Here is a 12,056-nt window from a genome sequence, read left to right as displayed (position 1 = left end):
ATTTTAAGGAGGGGAGAGAGAGGTGTGTATGTGGGTTTATATAGGTAGGGTTAGGGTTAAGGTTAGGGTTAGGGTTAAGGTTTAATAATAGGTATTAATTAGGGATTAAATGGTATAAATAATAGAGAAAAATAGGGGAAATATAGAGAAAATTCTTATAAACAATAATAATAATAACGATAATATTAATAAAAAATTATTTATTTATAAGTTTTTCACCGTAACAAATTATTTTATAATTACCCAAATCATTAAATAAATATAAAATTAGTTTTTTTTTAAATTGTGGAAAATTCTAGAAAATTGAGAAAATACAAATACTCTTTTGAAAAATTATAATTTAATATTTTAAAAAGACCAGAAAAATTATTTTAACTAGCATCAAAATTCATGGTCATTACATTGTGGGTGAACATTCAAATTTTCTGAGAAAGGATTATAAGTAGATGTGTTTTATCTGGATAAGGATAGTTCTGGTCACATATTGTCTCTCTATTTATTCTGAGTACGTCTATCTCACGCCGATAGTCAATATTTTCTAGATCTTTGAAGGTTCATGAGCTTTTAGTTGAAAACTCAAAATTTAGACTTGAATTTAGCAATTTTTCGAATCCTACTTCTAACTGCATAAAGTGTTTTAATTTTTTAATATAATTAATAATATACTACATCTCCTTTTCAGGTTTTGAACACTTACATGTCATAATTCCTGAATAGCACATTTGTTCCTATTAATATAAAGCAAATGATAAAAATGAAGCTATAAAGAAAGATTTAACTTATACGAAGATGAAATGCTTCAAAGAGGATAACCATTGAATCTGTTATGGGACTTTGAGATAAGTCGAAAAGAATGTACCTAGTAGATTATGCTATAAATCTTTTAACATGATTTAGAACACCTTTCTCTCTTTATCATCTAATTTACTTTTAAAAATGTTTATAATATTTAAGTAGCATATAATTACTGGTAGTATACGTCATGCACTTGTAGCAATTGATAGGGAATTCATTAGCTACTGAATGTTTGGTCCCCTTTGAAAAATATGACAAGAAACCATTCAGGATGAATTTTGCATATGATTTCTGTTTTAGGTGATACAGGTTTGTAGCCCACCGAACACTGGTTAAACATGTCAAACAATTGAGTCAAGAAAAAAGAATCCAAAACCTTGCATTGAAGAAAGACGTATTTAAATAAAAAGTTGTTTAACATATGTAACCCTGAAACCTGTCCTATTTGCATATTTAGTTATTTACCCCACCCCCACAGCTAACCATTATCTACATCAACCCTACATCCCTAAGACTCTTTCTTTCTACCCTGGCCAAAAAAGGGCTTTTTTAAGGGGGGATGCGGGCTCCATAATGATAAAGATTAATGGATTCTTGGTTGTGTGTTGATTTAATTGTGCTTTTGGCCTGGATTCTTTCTACTTTGATAAATGTTCAGGCTTCTCCTAAAAGTTTTTGTTGGTATTTGTGGTGAACTTAGGATTTTTATGGTTGGCAATCGCCATGGTAATTCAGGAAATCCCCTTGTCAACCACGCACTCCAAGAAGTTTTCTCAGAATAAGAACAAAAAGACAGAAATTACTCCACTTCAGCTACCCCCCACCCCCACCCCCCAAAAAAAATCAAAATAAAAACTCTATGCTCATTAAACTCCCCTACTCTTCCGCTTCAACTCCAACAGCATAACCAGCCCACTCCAATAAACACTCATTAGCTTCCACATTAACTACTTGCAGAGCTACATGCACTCAAAGTTTTGATCTTTCAGACCTTGTGCCCCCTAATAGCTTATCTCACATTCTCCACTCATTTACAATCACAAATCTAAATCCTAGATATGACCCCAAAGATTCTTAACAAAACAGCCTCAATGTTTCTGGCTAATCCACGATTATAAACCAGATAGTTTAAAGCGCTAAATATAGGATATTTATGACATTCTTACTATCTAAAACAAACATTGGATATTTTTCACACTCTTACTGATATTTATGACATTCTTACTATCTAAAACAAACATTGGATATTTTTCACACTCTTACTATCTAAAACAAACATAAACTGTTTATTGTTTCTTTTAAAACAAACATTGGATATTTTTCACACTCTTACTATCTAAAACAAACATAAACTGTTTATTGTTTCTTTTATATTAAAAGAAGAGACGTTGTTGACTACATATTGGGAAAAAGCTGCACCAAATGAAGGTAACTAAAATATGTCAAAAGTAGAAATTATTTTTCCCCCTTCATTGTGGCATTTACAATCAGAAAAAAATATAAGAAAAGTTGTGGCATATATTGATTTCAAATTTAAAAGCCTATTCTATATGCCTAATGAAAAAAAATATAAGAAAAGTTGTGGCATATATTGATTTCAAATTTAAAAGCCTATTCTATATGCCTAATGAAGTTTTTATTTTATTTTATTCAGGTAACCAACAAATGAGAGTCCATGAAAATTCTAGATTTAATCTATCATCCAATTACAGTGTTCTCACTCCTCAGCCCTACACCTTCATCCCCCTAATTCTTGTAATGCTACAGCAAACCTGGCACATGATTTACCTATGCAAGACATATCAAACAATTGTCTATTTATCTGCAACCTTCAAGCCTTTTCTGCAACAACTATAGTCAGAGTTATAAAGCGAACATGATTGTTCTATTATTCCCACATCCAGTATAAGTATATGTAAATGAATCTCAAGATTTATGATACAGCAAACAATTGTCCATTTGTCTGCAACCATCAAGCCAATTTTCCAACTATTGTAGTCGATGTTATAAAGCCAACACAATTGTTCTATTATTGCCACATCCATTATAAGTATATCCTTCTGTTAATGTATCTCATGACTTAATACTATGTTCTCTTTCAGATTTCTTGATTGAACTGAAATGCAAGGCTACCTTCAGTTCAGCCATATGTTTATGGCTTATCATTTTTAAGATCAATTTCAGCATTTGATGATATGACCGACACTTATTCCATACTATATATCTATTACCTATGTAGGCGTCAAAAAATGCTGAAAGATATCCAAATACAGTTGAAGAGAAGATCATCCAAAAAATCAACAAAAGGACATAAGTATAGACTGTCTCGCCCGCAAGACAGACTTTGCTGTCTCGCCGTGCGAAACAGACTTTGCTGTCTCGCCGTGCGGGACAGACTTTGTTGTCTCGCCGTGCGAGACAGATTTTGCTGTCTCGCCGTGCGAGACAGACTTTGCTGTCTCGCACGCAAGATAGTTTTCAAACATTCAGAAACCGTTTCATAAACTACCCTACACGTGTCCATTAACTGCCAAAGGACGTGGAAAACATCGTGGGCGAAAATCACGTGGATAACTGTCAAAATAACAGAGTTCGAAACGTAGGAAGGTAGTTAAAACAAAAACTGCCTACGGTTATTGTTTCCGAGACAGTAGTTTAGCTGTCTCGGCGGCGCCGAGACAGCAAACACTGTCTCGCCGTCGGAACAGCAAATACTGTCTCGACAGCCGAGACAGCCAGAATGCTGTCCGCGAGCCTTCGTTTCGCCAACTGTTCTTGGAGTTATAAATACCCCCTGAAGGCCATTTTTGAGAAGCTGATCATTTGGAGCACTTCAGAGTAGACAGAGCAGAGTTCTTGAGCTTCCGGCCACTCCTTGATATTCAGGCTTTGACTTGATTTCAAGTAGAACGACTATCTTACATTGATAAGATATCGTTTCAAGTTCTCACTGTCGATAAACAAGTCAGAATCATAAACCCTCACTGACTATCGATCAGAATCTGTGATTGTGGTCCACGGGCTAACGCACCCCCGGCACAGGCAAAGATTCCACGGCAAGCAGCGATCCAAACAACGATCCTGCGTTTGTTTCCCAAGAGTTGTAATTTTTATTTTTGTGTGTAAAATAGGTCTTATAAAAGGCTATTTCTTTGAATTTATTGTATCGAACGAAGATATAATGAGATTCCACAGCAAAACAACTTTGACGAATAAAGCTGGCGACCACAGTGGCAGCAACGGTCTCGCTGCCGAGACTGTCGTGTCGCAGCCGATCAAGATTCCAGTTGAATCATGGTCGAATACGAATTCGACGCAAACCAAATTGAGGAATATCTCTCATCATCCTCTTCAAGATCTTCATTGTCTCGTAAATACAAGAGGATCTTCACAATTGAGGAAGACCTACATGCCAAAGATAAGGTACAAAATGAAGACTCTCTCCGGATTGTTGCTAAGGATTTTACTCGCAACACCTCTCGCTCACAATGACTCTTATCTAGTTAAAGAGGCATCGAATCCAAAGCCCACCCTGGTACTGACGAAGAGGGCTCGTCAGAGACAGCGTCAGCCCGCGTGCTCGCCAAATAGCTAAGCCGTTTGAACAAACCGACGGCAGGTCGGTATTATGCGCGACTTAGCAGCGAGGAAACACAAGTGGTTTGTTCAACGCAACGACAAAACTACTCACCGTTCTGCACAATTCACGACGGAGGAATGGTCACTCGTCAAAAGGGCTCGCTGTCGACCCCCAAAGAAACGTATACAAAAGCGTCGTGCAAACGCCAGCTCATGCTCGTGCTCTCTTACAACAAAGACGAGAAAGAAACAAAGAAACGGTTGGTCACAAGAAACCACCAAATCAAGACTTTTGGATCACAATACTGAGTTGATGCAAAATCAGCGATTGCGGAGCCCGTTTAAGATCGCATGCTCACGGGGGGTTCTAAACGTGTGACCCCGCATAACCTTGGATCGCTCAAAGACAGAAATAAATTGTCTTGAGAATGCCAACAAGGTTTTACATCCTCAGAAGAAAACATGGTTGTCAAAAGACATCGTTATACCTGGGGGGTCATACCAACAGACGATAAGATTTTCCGGCAATCATACCGATGAATCATACTATCAAGCTGGGGGTATAAACAAAACTCGAAAGAGAACTGTCCGGAAAATGAACTCTCATTGTTCCTGTGCGCGACTCATTAGGGCAATGCTATCAGAATGTGACTGTTTCAAACGAGAAGCCATCTCACGAAGAGTCTCGGTATTCCACAGTCTTTTCACCGAAATGTCGAAGCTTAAGCCGAGGCATTTCTGCAAGAGAAAATCAGCTGCCCAAGATGATGAATTCCCTGAAGTCACCATCAACGTGGCTGATAAAAGAAAGTCTAAGCGGCATTCAAGTGACTCAAATCCTGACTTTTCCCCGAGAGGAAGAGTCAATCCAAGAATTGCTCAAAGGATGTCTCGACTCCAATTAGGAGCTATCAGACGCAGAGACTACAAGAGAATGCAAGAAGGAATGTCCTCGGAGGATGAATTCTCGGACACTTATTCTGCAATTGCTTCTGATGATACAATGTCTAGCACAGGACAAATCAGAGAAGTATTCACAATCACTGCTGATCAGTTCACTCAAATACTTCAGGAAGCTCTAGCCAAACAACGTGAAGAAATTAGAGCTGAAGTGAAGACAGAAATAGAGTTAGCTATCCAACAAATGAGAGAATTGCTAGCTCAGCGGCCTCAACCCCCTGAGTCCAGTCAAAGAACTGAATCCAGCCGCCACACTCAGAAAGTTGTGGATGACAGTGATCTAGAAGTGGATGAAGTCATTATGGCTGATACACCTCCCAATAGCAATAATGCTGGGGGTGGTTTAACACATTCTCCCAATAACGATATTGGGAGTGGTTCAATGGTACCTCTTACAGGGGGTGGTCTAACTCATTCTCCTCAACGTCATTCGAATGAAGACATAAACGATGATGAGAAAATGAAAGAGCTTGAAAACAAAGTCAACGCTTTGATGACGGCTCAAGAAGTTAAGAAGACGGGTATTCCATGTCCCTATCCAAGGGAATATGATTCAATACCGTACCCGACGAAGTTCAATCTGATTAACTTCACACCGTTTGAGGGGAAGAGTTCGCCGATTCAGCACTTGATTTATTTCAAGTCTCATTTGGGCATGATATCTGGAAACGAGGCTTTAATGGTCCGGTCATTCGTTGGCACTCTTCGTGGGCCCGCCTTCGATTGGTATCGACGGCTCAAGCCAGGGAGCATCAATTGTTGGGATGACATAGAAAATTTGTTCCTTAGTAATTTCTTCGATGATGACACTGAAGTGTCAATCGGGACCCTTCTGGATGAGAAGCAGAAAGACGGAGAGTCTATTGATAATTTTGTCAAGCGCTTCCGTGATAAGGCAATGAATTGCAGAGATCCTGTTACAGAGGAGTTTATCTTGCAAACATGCTACAATAATCTCTCCATCGATGTCCTGAAAGCCCTGGGGGTCGTACCATCCAAAACTTGGAAGGATTTGAAAATGCGCGGTGAACAAGCTGAACACTTTCTTAAAAGAAAGAAAGCTGAGAGAGGTCAACCGACGACATCCACAATTCCTATGAACGCAACTCTCGATCCGAGGTTCCAAAAGGAGTATTCTTTCGAAGATGATGAAGCTCCAGCCATACTGGAATACCTCCTCGCCAATGATAAAATCGAGCTACCGCCTATTAAAGATCAGGAGGGTGCTAAGATGGTTTCGCAAAGAAAGCTGGGGGTGGATGATTTATGTAACGGGAAGTTCCTGGAGAATCTTATATTCTTAAGGATAACCCGAACATGCGACTGAGGATAACGTACTCCTCGTTACACCCAGTTTTGCAAAGAAAGTTGGGGGTGGATAATTCATGTAACGGGAAGTTCCCGGAAGAATGTTAAATGTAATATTCTTAGGGATAACCCCGATCATTATGAACAAAGTGATAAACACTAAACTCCTACTATGACTTCCGAATACTCTTTTGCTGAGATGAGATTCGATCACCTCTTTAGATCAATCTTCCCTCTCAAATTCCTATCTTGGTCAAACCTTTAAACAGTTAGGACCAAAGCCAAAATCCCCTCTTGATTCCTTCCATGAACAAGAGGTCCACCTTCGAGTTTCGCAATCAAATCTATAAAAGTTAGGATTGCTTCCAACCTCAATTGATCAAACCTTATTCAGATTCTCTGAATAGAAATCCCACTTCAAATTTCTTTTGTACCAGGAGATAGAATATAAAATTCTTCCTCTCCAATTCCGGGTTTATCTCTACCAACAAACAAGAGACCAGGAGATAGAATATAAAATTCTTCCTCTCCGATTCTGGGTTCATCTCTACCAACAAAAAAGAGACCAGGAGATAGAATATAAAATTCTTTCTCTCCATCATCGGGTTCATCTCTACCAACAAAAAAGAGACCATATTACTCCAATAGGTACACGAGTCTAAACTGTTTCCCTACCATCAACAGGAAGTTTCTGGAGAATATCACTCAAAATATTCTTAAGAATAACCTGGCTACCTCCCAACAGGTATATGAGGTTAAACTATTTCCCGAACACTCCAATAAGGTATATGAGTATAAACTATTCCTCTAACAGCTCTAAGTCAAGACTTCGACAACGGTCAAGCGATAAACGTAACTCCGGAAAAATTTTGTCTATTCTACAAAGCACTGGATAGACCAAAAGATGAAGAGGTCAAGATTTGAAACCATGTACGGGTCCTTCCGTACGATCTACTCAATCAAGTATTGAAGGGATTACAAATAAGGCCTGTCTTATCCAAAGTGCCCCAGACTCCTCTATAAAATAATACGTCTGGAACACTTTGGAGGGGGTATCTGTAGGCGTTAAAAAATGCTGAAAGATATCCAAATACAGCTGAAGAGAAGATCATCCAAAAAATCAACAAAAGGACACAATATCCAAATACAGCTGAAGAGAAGATCATCCAAAAAATCAACAAAAGGACACAAGTATAGACTGTCTCACCCGCGAGACAGACTTTGCTGTCTCGCCGTGCGAAACAGACTTTGCTGTCTCGCCGTGCGGGACAGACTTTGCTGTCTCGCCGTGCGAGACAGACTTTGCTGTCTCGCACGCAAGACAGTTTTCAAACATCGAGACAGACTTTGCTGTCTCGCACGCAAGACAGTTTTCAAACATTCAGAAACCGTTTCATAAACTGCCCTACACGTGTCCATTAACTGCCAAAGGACGTGGAAAACATCATGGGCAAAAATCACGTGGATAACTGCCAAAATAACGGAGTCGAAACGTGGGAAGGTAGTTAAAACAAAAACTGCCTGCGGTTACTATTTCCGAGACAGTATTTACTGTCTCGCGGGCCGAGACAGCAAACACTGTCTCCCCCACCGAGACAGTAAACACTGTCTTGCCGTACTAATTCACTATTTTGTTGAGTTTTATAAATACCCCCCGAAGGCCATTTTTGAGAGGGGCTGATCATTTTGAGCACTTCAGAGCAGAGAAAGAGCAGAGTTCTTGAGTTTCTGGCAACTCCTTGATATTCAGGCTTTGACTTGATTTCAAGAAGAACGACTATCTTACCTTGATAAGATATCGTTTCAAGTTCTCACTTCGATAAACGAAGTCAGAATCATAAACCCCTCACGATTCGATCAGAATTTGTGATTTGGTGGTCCACGGGCTAACGCACCCCCGGCACAGGCAAAGATTCCACGCAAGCAGCGATCCAAACAACGATCCTGCGTTTGTTTTCCAAGAGTTGTAATTTTTATTTTGTTGTGTAAAAGAGGTCTTATAAAAAGGCTATTTCTTTGAATTTATTGTAATCGAACGAAGATATAATGAATTCCACAGCAAAACCAACTTTTGACGAAAACAACCTATTACTATTATTAAAGATTAAAGATATGCCCTTTTTCGGTATTCTATCGCTATGAAAGTCTTAAATTCAAATAATTCCATGAAATGTCCACATAATTTACACATAGATAAGGGTCATGAAAAGGTATGTCCTATGTCCTGCTTAACTACTCCTATTAAATGCCTCTGCATCCTTAGTTCAATGTTTGATTTATCATCATGTTTCTTTAAAGAACAAATGACAAAGTCAGGTATATCAACATCAACAATGCACATGGAAACAAGCCATATAGATCTCGATGATTTGAAGGTATGTATGTTATTGATGAGTTTGTCAAGTTGAATTCAAACATGTTTATTCTAACTGTTTCATTCATGTTTTGTAATGTCTCTAGGCTTAATGTACACCTGATCTAACTTGTTGTCCTTGTGTTTATATTGTTGCAGGTTGGCTTGTTGTATACTGAGGTAGCATTACAAAATGTTCTAAACTGACTGCTGACAAGACAAAAGAAGAAAGGGAGATATTGAGGAGAAATGTTTAAAGTTTTATTTAAACATATTGCTTGAGATTGCACACAGCTTACTACTGTCTGATTTATGTGGGCACTTTTATATTTGAAATATTTGTGCTATACGTGTTGAATGTCTTTAGTTATTGAGAAATTGATCATTAGAGTCTCAACAGGTACCAATGATTAGCTTAAAGACGCCATTTTGGGATGGCTTGTTAAGACATGTTGCTGAAGATGTTCTAAAGCTGGCTAAGGTTGATTAACTGACATTTCCAATTGCTTGCTATTTGCCTATAATTAAATTTCAAAGTGTGACTTTTAAATGTTTTAAACTATTTTTCAGGATGGCTTGGAAAGAAGAAGAAACAAAGAAGCTGGATTTCAGAGAGAAGTGGCTGAGGTGGTTAATTCAGGTAAGAACAGTTACCAATTTTGTTGTCTGGATGACTTAAATGTGATTTTTATGAGTCAATGGGTGCTGGATTGGTCATGGCCCCTAGAGATATTGCATTCAAGGTAAAACTTCTTTCTTTACGCTATGCAAGTATTTGTTCTTGCTGTTATTGATATACTCAATTACTCATCATGATCGCACCATTTATTTTCTTTTGAGAAAAACACATGACAAGTTAAACAATGTAATGAAGATATGACGATTTTTTATTGAATTATTGCTTTGATACAGTGACAATTGTTGAGCGTTGCGGAAGCCAAATAACCAAACCAACGTGCTACAAGAAATCAAATCAAACAAACATCGAGAGAATGCCAAACAAACCAAATCAATGTCACAAACACAAACAACCAATTTTAACGTGGTTCAGCAAGTTGTCTACGTCCACGGGGCAAGAAGGGGATAGAGTTTTTCACTAATAGAGAAGAAGAGTACAAACTGAGATTATAAATCACTCAAACTCACCAATTAATCTCACCAACAAATCTCTAATTCTCTACAAACAAAACCCTAACCAATAGCTCAGAAAATATCTCTTTCCCGTGCTCTAAATATCCCCAATTTTATTCTCATTTATCTCTTCCAATTGTTCTATATATATAGAAATCCTAAAATCATAAACATACTAAGAATTCTAAAATAAAAAACAAAGCAGATTAGGAATCCTAATAACCTGTTACCAAAACAGATTTGGAATCATGTTACCAAAACAGATTAGGAATCCCAATAACCTGTTATCCAACAATTCTTCACCTCGGCGAAGTTTTCCCAAAACTGAGCCGACACCAATACCAACCAAACGCCTCACTTGTTGCGTCCAGTATGAAGTGGAACAAATCTACGGTAACAGACTCAATCTATAACAAGTCGAGAACCTAAACAAGAATACGAACAAACTCCAAATGTCGGTATCAACTCACCAAATCAGCTGCATCATAAATGACTGCCTACGTATCCTCTTGCTTAAGGAATCAAGCCTTCACGTAGTTCACCCAAACGGCCTCCAAAGGCCCTCAATCAAATAGAAAAGTTTGTAACTCTTCACCAATATCACTAACAGATCTGCAACTGATAGCGCTCCCAATGGCCCCAAACTGAAACAAATCAAACACCTCCACCTGAGGTGAACCAATGGCCGTATCCAAAACATGTCCACCAGCTGTACTCGAATCCAAAACCAACTCATCATCTGCATCCAAATCCAAATGATCTCCAAATTGTGTCCCCTCAGCTAGAATCTCAAATGATGCTGTATGATCTGGAGTATGTGGAGTAATCTCCGCCTATTGTGAAGTAGTATCACCCTCCACCCGCTGTGATATCCTAATGATCTCTTCAACACTCTCCACCTGTCGAGAGTCAAATATGACATACTTGCTCAGAATAAAATCAGAGTCTCCTAACTGATAACCAAATAAGCCTCTGAATCCCAAATGTGCAATCGGATCAAATTTCTCATCCTCGATGTGACCAAATACTGGTCAACCAAACATCCGACGTAATCCAAAATCTAAAGCAGCTCCACCAGATCCAAAATCTCCAAACGCAGCAGTCGGTAACCTATGAACAAGATGACCCAAATATGTCAAAACCCGAACATCAAAACCAATGCTCGACATCAAATGCCGATCCTCCTCTAGAAAGGAACGACCAATCAAAAATGTCATCTCATCTTGTCACCCCAATGTCTTCTCTCCAATGAAGTGTCTCGAACTGCCATGAGCTTGGCACAAATGCAGAAAAGAACCCCTACTAAAATCAGAACAACGTGTTACTTTTCTACCAATACACTTCCTCCACTTGTTGTTAACTTCTAGGACTTTATTCCAATGGGACTTGGTTGCAACCACAAATGCCTAGTATAATCCCCAACATAGGAAACCAAATATTGATTACCTTCCAATGATTCCTCCTTGAAAGACCCCCGAATGCCTGAATGAACACCACCTAGAAGACCCCTCAATCGATGAATAGAAGTGCCAAACTTCACCTCGGTTTCTTTGCTCATACCAATGTGTTCAAAGGACTTCAATATGTAGGTCAAGACACTTCTCAATAATCCAATGCATCGTTTCAACAATCAAATATCCCAGCCTCAAATCTTTTTTTCTCAGCCATAATTCTTAAAGAACTAATAAACCAATGCGGAATAAATAAAGAATAGATCCAAACTGATAAAGGAGAGATTTTTACCTCTAATTGAAACCCTAGCAAGAGTCTCCGAAAGATCTCATCCCACACGACAGAAACGAGATCTACAAATAGGAAAAATCTTATCTTTATCACCAACTGAAGCTCTAGATGAATTTACAAAGCGATCTACTCCTCCAAATAGCCCAAACGTAGTCAGAGCTCTGATACCACTTGTTGAGCGCTGCGG

Source organism: Asparagus officinalis, chromosome 3 (assembly GCF_001876935.1).
Source record: "Asparagus officinalis chromosome 3, Aspof.V1, whole genome shotgun sequence".
NCBI lineage: Eukaryota > Viridiplantae > Streptophyta > Magnoliopsida > Asparagales > Asparagaceae > Asparagus > Asparagus officinalis.
The sequence above is the reverse complement of the archived record's forward strand: the minus strand, read 5'-3'. Positions refer to the sequence as shown.